General features: G+C 41.1%; 1 long non-coding RNA gene across 1 annotated transcript; it reads right to left on the minus strand.

Annotated features, from left to right (window-relative positions):
- Nucleotides 1-3,346: 3,346 nt before the first annotated feature.
- Nucleotides 3,347-5,451, minus strand: LOC147870970 (uncharacterized). Its single transcript, XR_015532985.1, has 2 exons — nucleotides 5,372-5,451; nucleotides 3,347-3,693 (listed from the first exon to the last, which is right to left on the minus strand). It is a non-coding gene; the product is annotated as an uncharacterized LOC147870970 (long non-coding RNA).
- Nucleotides 5,452-8,194: the final 2,743 nt, after the last annotated feature.

Below are 8,194 nucleotides of genomic sequence, written 5' to 3' on the forward strand. Positions count from 1 at the left end.
ATATTGATAAAATCAAGATAGAAAATGACGTGGATGTTCTGAGAGAAGAGGATTCCGTTGGCGTGAGAAATGATGAGGTTTACACACCATCAGCTTTTCCCATAATGAAAGATGAATGGAAGGTAAGCCTCCCTTTAACCAAATTATTTATGGTTCTTATCTGTTTGAGTGTATGTACAAATGTATCCAGGGATGGATGAGAATTCAGGGATAGTTGGCATACGTGACTTTTCTTCTATTCCGTGCAGTAGAATTTTTTATTAACCTCTTAAATACGAGGTGCGATCAGAAAGTTTCGAGACTGCGCCTATAAAAACCCGTACACTTATCTCAGGTATTAAATTCATCCATCACCCTCGACGTAGTTCCCCTGGGAGTGAACACAACGATCCCAGCGCCGCTGCCAAGCCTGGAAGCATCCCTGGAAATCTTTCTTTGTCAGCCTGTCAAGCACCATCTGCGATTCTGCCTCAATCTCTTCTATCGTCTCAAATCTCCTTCCCTTTAGCTGAATTTTCATCTTTGGCATGATGAAGAAGTCACACGGCGAATAAGGAGGGTGCGGGATGACGGCCATGGTGTTTGAGGCCAAAAACTGCCGAACTTTGAGGGCGGTGTGCGCTGGCGCGTTGTCATGATGCGTCGCATGTGGAGTTCTTCCTTTAGAATCAGCTGACAGGTCCCATAGCCTATCCCAACAATGTCGCACAAGTCGTTGATGGTACGACGTCGATCTTCGTGAATGGCCTGCCGAATCTTCGTAACATTTTCGGGCGTTGTGCTCGAAGATGGTCGTCCAGAACGCTCGCCATCATCGACAGAGGTTCGGCCATTTTTAAAACGTGAATGCCACAAAAACGTTTGTGCACGACCCATTGCGGACTCCCCAAATGCTTGCTTTAGCATTTCATAGGTTTCCGTAGCCGTTTTGGCGAGTCTTTGGCAAAATTTGAAAATCCGCCATTCCGAAATCGCAGGAGGGTCGGTGTAATTCACTACCAAAACTCCCGTAACTAAGAAACAAATGCTAATTCGATGATGCCGGTTGGCACACTGATTCACTATGAATGTAGGCCGCACCCCCTAGCGGCAGAAGCTCGTACTACATCCGGTTCGCCCTATATTGACACAGTCTTGAAACTTTCCGATCGCACCTCGTACCATGCTATCATTTGGGAGTCCATTTGATATGTATCCGAGTTCAGGCCTGATAAGAAACCCAACTTTCTGTTACAAGTATCAAGGAACTAATTGAACTAACATCCGACATCTTCCTATCCCACTGCATCTAGAGTAATATATTTGCCAAGTTTGTGTTCACATTTTAATACAGTGACCTACCATTCAGAGTTAGAACACGTTATGCGATGTAAGACCAGGGGCTCCAAAATATTTAATCTCTTGCTATAAGTAGCCATCAAGTGATTGAACCAACAAATTTACGTGTAGCTGTCCCACTGTGTAAAAAAATGCATGTACTATGGAATTCAGATCCAACCTGGTACAGAGTAAGAACCAAGATAACTGAGTGACTTGGCATTTATTGTTTGAGTATGATGTTAAATTGGGGGCATGGGCTCCAGATTACGTCACATACCTCAGTGAATTAACTGTTGTAAACTGCGATGTGGACTTCAAATTCTTGCACACCTTCCACTAAATTTGGGTCAGGTAATCGGATTTGGTAGAAAAAACTTTCGTGTTGCTTTCAATCTCATTCTTCTTCTTCTTCTTCTTTATGTTAACTTTATCATAATTCTTTCCTCATTTCTTCAGCAGAGTCCTCAGAATGAACATGAACTTGAGCATGGTGGGGGACATCCCAATTCCTGTGATGCATGCAGTAAAACATTTCGTTGGCCAAGTGGTCAAAAGAGACATCAACGCACACATAGTGGAGAGTATCCTTGTACCTGTAATGTGTGCAGTAAGTCGTTCCGACAGAATCATCATTTGAAGATGCATAATTGCACACATAGTGGCGACGTCCATATTCCTGTGACGTGTGTAATAAATCATTCAGTCAGTGGAGTCATCTGAAGACACATTAGAGCATATAATATGGATAGTGCCCATGTTTCTGTGTGTACGTGCACTAAACAGAGTGATCTCGAGAACCATTAATGTATGAATTGGTGTTTTTCCTGTTGTGTGTAATACATCGTTTCATTGCCAGGGTACTCCGTGGAGACGTAATTGTACACAGCATCCGTATCACGTGATTTCTGCTTTGAGTTTCTGAACAAATGTCATCTGATGTGTGTGTAAGAACATGTTCTGGAATTGGTGTAACGTGTTGCAAAAGAGGAATTGGTAGAAATGAACAGATCTAAGAATTTCAGTAAAACTCGTCAACATTCACAGCCTAAGATCTGTGATAAATTTATTAAGAAGGATTTCCAGTGAAGACTGGAAATAAGACTTAAGTAATATTAATTACTTTTTTTTCTTCCTCCCTCAGCCGACTTTGGTTTAAACGATGTACGAGGTTTGTGTTTGAACTCGGTACACAAAACTAAGAGCACAGAGTATTTAACGTTGTCAGTCAATATGTTTGTTTGACAATGCTGAATTTTGTGCTTTCAGACGTTGTTATGAAGGTGTTAACTTTTACTATACTCTTAACTTGTGGTTTTACCAGTGGTGGCCCCTCCATAAGAGCTGCAGAGTTGCAGCACCCCTTATAATTTTTCAAAAATTTAAAAAAAATATTTTTTGTGTTTATATAATTTGCAACACTTTGTTTCCTCTATATCATTATTTTAATATTTCCGGCTGCAAGGATTTCAGCGCGGCTGGCCGGTCTAAAGTTGCGAGCGCAGTGTGAGGTGGAGTGAGGGGCAGTTCACTGTTACAGCGCGAATCAGAGCTGCGGTCTCCACAGCCGGCTTTTAGTAACATTGTCTTTTACTGAAAAAAATGATGTAGGAAATCATGGCCTCCGTCTTCAGGACTTACAAATAATTAAAACATCATCGAGTTTTCTCCTGATGTAAATTTACTTTTCATTTATTTATGTCGTTTTGTGTTGTAAAACTATCCTGATTATTCCGCTTTGAGCAGTACTACCACTGCTCAGACTTAGGAGCCGCCACTGGCTTTTACTTTGTTGTTAATAGGACAGCGCTTCTTTTATTGAGTTATATTCCTCTGTTTTCTGTTTAGCTCCTCTGTGCATAAAATGTTGTTAATCTTGATAAAATTATTTATGGTGTCATCTTTATTGTTAAACACAATAGTATTAATAGTTTATGAGTAAAATGTAAGTGCGTAATTTTACCCAGGGCCTTGGCCAAAAATAACACTGGGAATTTTATATTGTTTATGTATTTTTAAAGAATGCCCATAGGAAGATTAATTGTTTATGTAACGGACATTTCTTCATACTCCAGACAGTACAAAAAGCACGTAGTTGTACATTCAGAGGTCGCAGTTAATGTGTTAAACTGATTTTTATTTACAGTATGTCATTTTGAGTCCATATCCTCTGTGGAGGAACCCAAGTTATCTGGCAGCTGAACGCAAATATCATTTCTTGTTGAAGATGAATGTCTTCTGGGTGTGGTCTGGTAGAAGTTTGTCGACGATTGCTGATTCTGCCCTGAAGATGGAGGCAGCAAGCAAATGTGAAATTCTTGCCGCCTTTTTCCAGACTACATGACGTGTTCGTCTAATACTTGCTACTCTGAGAACCTGAAATATGACGTTTGCTGTTGCTGGCAGCGTAAATAGTTGAGTACGCAGCAGAAAATAGGTAATGAATGAAGTTGAGAAACATTGCGTGTGATTATACATACAATGCGATATTTGCTGTGTTTGTATCTTTGTAGGAGTGATGTAACATCTGCACTAACGCAGTTGCACTTTCATTAAGTGAATGCTAAGTCCAGTTCAGAATCACAAAGAACCTGTTCTAAAAGTATTTCATGCTGGAATGTAGGACCTGTTCGTCTGTTAGTTTTGTATTTGGTTTATGCTGTTACAACAAAGTTTGTTAGGAAACGTGAAAGGAAGATCTAGATGTAGATGAATCTTAATGAAGCAAGGTGGGAGTTTTGAGTCTGGATTTATCTGGCTCAGGATGTGGTCCATTGGTGAACATGGTTATGGTTTTTCTTTGTTATTTTTCTGATACTAGAGCAACAACAATTTTGAGGCATTGCGACAGTGGGAAAGGCCGTGGTGGGTCCTGAACTGTAAACAAGCGAAATTTGATTTCCAAGCAGGAAACCTATGGATCAAATCACGATTTCTGGATTGAGGTGCACATTTACTACAGACCTCTCAGGATACACTTAAGGCCGTTCTTTTGTTTATTCCACGGTCCTTTGTGACGACGCTGATGCTAGTTTCTGGGTTGATGAGTGTCGAACGACGTGTTGGTGAATGAGTAATGAATTGGAAATGGTGTGGAAGGAAGTGGTCGTGGCTTAATTAAAAGCGGCTTACAGTCACAGCATTTGCCATGGGAAACCTCAGTGTGGCCTGTTTCTGGAACCTCCACCGGTATGGAGCAGAAATACTAAGTCTGAGAAAAGTCTCGGTTAATTCTCATTTCGGATAGCAGGTTCTCCGCGTGTGATTGGAAACTGCAAGTCATGACTCACAAACTGTCTTTCTGTTTAGTCAGCTAACGCGGAGACTAATTCTGTGGAGCATAAATCTTCCTGAGATCATTGTAATGGAGAAGTGTTTTATTTCATGTAGGAGCTGTATTTGTGAGCATTATTTAGAGGAGCCTCGGGATTCAAAGTGTGAATAGTCGATAAACTGGGTACGTACACAGACCTTGGACCTGTGCGAATTTCAAGGTCTGACCTTTGATATTTCAGTTCCCTCGGCAGTGTAAATTACGGAGCGCTGTCTATCCTGGACTCAGTGCGGTAGAAGTTTACTCATTTCAGAGGTCCTTGCTGAATCCATCATTAGGGCAATGCTGCCTCCATTATCACCCTGATGATTGAGGCAGCAAGGACCTCTGAAATATCGGTAAAATTCTACCAGACTACAAGACACAACAACCCGGAAAACAGCCATCCTCAGACTCCCTGCAGTGAAAAGCTTAAATCTTGCAAAGGTTAAATTGTCCCTGGCACTTAATAAAGTACCACGCCATGCAGATTTATTGTGAAGATAATTAAAAGATGCAAAGTTTGGGTCACCTCTCAGAAATGATCCATTCAATCTGTTAATTAATTCAAAAGTTACTGGAGGAGACAACACATGAACAGATGAATACTTTGAAATAAAATCATAAATTTATCTTTCGTTGTAAAATTTGTAAAGTAACCAAACTTCCTTCAGCAACTATGGAAAACGAAGAAATTCTGGAATGATCACTCATATAGACTACAGATTTATGTCTACTTACTGTTTTCATTTCCAAGTGAGCCAAGCTAGAGCTGGCTCTGGTGTTTGAGGAGGAACTGATGCGTACCAACCTTTCTCGCCAGAACACAGAAAGAAGTCAGTGAGACACTCTCTCTGAGCTGGTCAGTAGCTGCAGGTCGGTCGACAACCCCACTCCGGCTGGGTACGCCCTGTGAGGTGGTATTGTATTTTATTGTAGTAGTTGCCCGTCCTGTTGTTTTGATGTTAGTTGACGGGGCAACTGCCGTGTGGTTGATATTTTTGGTCCCTCGGGGTGGTCCCAGCCGAAGGAGACGTAGGGGTATTACCAATAGTGAGGCTGTTGTGTGGGCCTTGATTGTATTAGATATTTTTATCTTGATTGCTTTGATTGTATCTAAATAATTTTAATCAAGATTTTGTTGGTAATCGTTTTGTGTTTTCAGTGGCCCAAGTAATATATATATATATGGCATTCATATTAAGTACTGCATTGATGTGGCACTTGTTTGAAGTAATTAAATTCATTGCCTATTGGTTGTATGGGCGTTTGAATACCTTATTGTCTGGGGCGTGGGCCAAGCAAACCTACGACACATAGAACTCGACACCTCCTTCCCATTTTGACTGCGGTGGAGAGGGTGGATCAATAGAATATTTCTTATTAGTGGTTTGTGTTTCCACCAGGGTAGATCTCTATATCTCTCTCTAAGTGTTTGTCTCGCGTCTGTATCGGCTATGGCGATGCACCGATCTGAACATGGCTAGAGCCACAAAGCAACCGAATCTGACACCCTTATAGCACACACTTCTGACTTCTGATTTGTTTCTTAATGAACTTTTAAGCTATAATTTGGAAAGTTAAATAAGTAATTTACCGGCCTCCACTGTAATGGATTAAATTTTGATGAATTTAAATCGGGAGCGCTGCATGAGAAGCTTGCAGTGGCAACTTGGGAACCAGCTCAGAATTTGCTTAAAGACAGAGGAAATCTAAGAAAACCTGTGTCGACGTTCGAGGGAGTCCCTGTACTAAAGTAGTGAATTTATCAGTCATTCTGTCCATCGCATGAACTGAAGTTTCTGGTGTGATTCTGCTTTGCTTGCTATGTTGTCCTGAACAAGAAGGAGTAAGAGTTCAGCGTCTACGGGACCCAGCGGGTTGGTCTTTGTCTTTGCCCGATAATAACGAATTATCTAAATGTCTTGAAGTGTTCATAATAATCAGCAATATCTGGGGTGAGGTTAGATCAATGAACTGTACCGCGTGGACATCGATTTAAATACTTTCGCCGGTGGAATCCAATCGCAACCGATCTGGTTGAAATTCGGTCGCTTAATGTGGGAATCGGATAATCGAGGCTCGGTTAACAGAGGTTTTGCTGTATGCAGAAAAATGTGGGGCTGAATGTTGATTTTGGTGTTGGGAGGATTATGTAAGAAGCAAGGAATGCCGCAGAGAAAGAAAGAAAGAAAAAAGGAAAGGAAGAGAGAGATAATTGTGACCCTGCATTGTGTCGCGATTTACGTTATACATGGTGAAATTATTCATCTGCTGTTCATAATGACGATCAAAACATATGCAGTTAATCAGAACATTTAAATTTCAAGGACGTTAATAACAAATTGCAAACGCATTATATTTCGCACAGTCCTCAGTCAGAGGCTTTAATCTCCGACACGGCACTCGGCTGCTGTCTTGAGTAAAGTTGATTCGCTCCAGCGACGAAGTCTGGCGTCACAGCAAATGACAAATGAACATCAATTACCTTGCGAACTGCATGATGCTGACACAGTAGTTGGCGTCCATCTCGTCCATCGTGTTCATAAGGAAGTCGCGACAGAGTTTAGGAACTTCCGGTATAAGCAAGTAATCAGCCGTCACAAGCAGCTGACACGCGTTTTCGGAGCGGATGACCACCTCTCGAAAATACATCCGAGCTAATTCCGTGTACGAGAATGTCAGTCTGCAGTGTTGTTGTAAAGAGAGTCCTGAAACGTCACGAAACAGTCGTCGATTTGGAGAAACGGCGAGCAGAAAATTACAAGTCATGCGCATCAATTTTAACCTTTTATGACTCACGTAGCCAAATAAAGGTATCCGTTAGTCAATGTGGTGGATGAATTTTTGCTACCTGAATACTTAAAAGACTCCCAGAATGTGTACTAATGGGACCAGATTAACTGCGATTGGGTGAAGGGCCTGCGTAGGCTTAACAGAATTTAACTTAAAAATCGGATAGCAAGCAGCGAGCATTTGTACTATAGAATGGTCACCTCGTGTCTTACTTACCCTTGACTCCTTCAAGAGAAATCTGAGATTATAACAACTATTGCAGAAATTTTAAAGCCAACGCAAATATTTCAACACACATCGCAGGCTGTACATTCCACTGATTGATCAGTTCGTAATATAAAATTATTTGTTCTGCAAAAACATTTTCCTGACAATAAACAACTTAAAAGAAAAGCCGATGTTTCTACGAGGCCTTTAAGAAGTGATCACCAACCAGTAAACAATTTCCTATTACAGATTAAGAGTTTCGCAGTGCAAGACAAACGGAAAGATTTGATTGTCGGAAAACTGTAAAAGAGGCACAGCTCGTAGCAAGACGTGAGATACGTCTTTTGGAAAACAGAAGCAATGGCTCGTGGTTAAAATTTATTTCTCATTTCGAGATCGCACCGCGTCTTTATTTAAAACACAAGAAAATTACCGTAAGCACAAATTCTCGAACGATTCTCCCTAACAATGAAACAATTCTCCCGAACGTCTTTGTTACAGTTTATTTCAGACAGAGCGACACACAGCAGCTTTCAGTGTTCCGGGCATTACCAACTTTCT

The sequence above is a fragment of the Zootermopsis nevadensis genome, unplaced genomic scaffold (genome assembly GCF_977971745.1).
Source record: "Zootermopsis nevadensis isolate Lab colony 2312 unplaced genomic scaffold, Znev_1.0 Znev_ptg000082l, whole genome shotgun sequence".
In the NCBI taxonomy this organism is placed as follows: Eukaryota; Metazoa; Arthropoda; class Insecta; order Blattodea; family Termopsidae; genus Zootermopsis; species Zootermopsis nevadensis.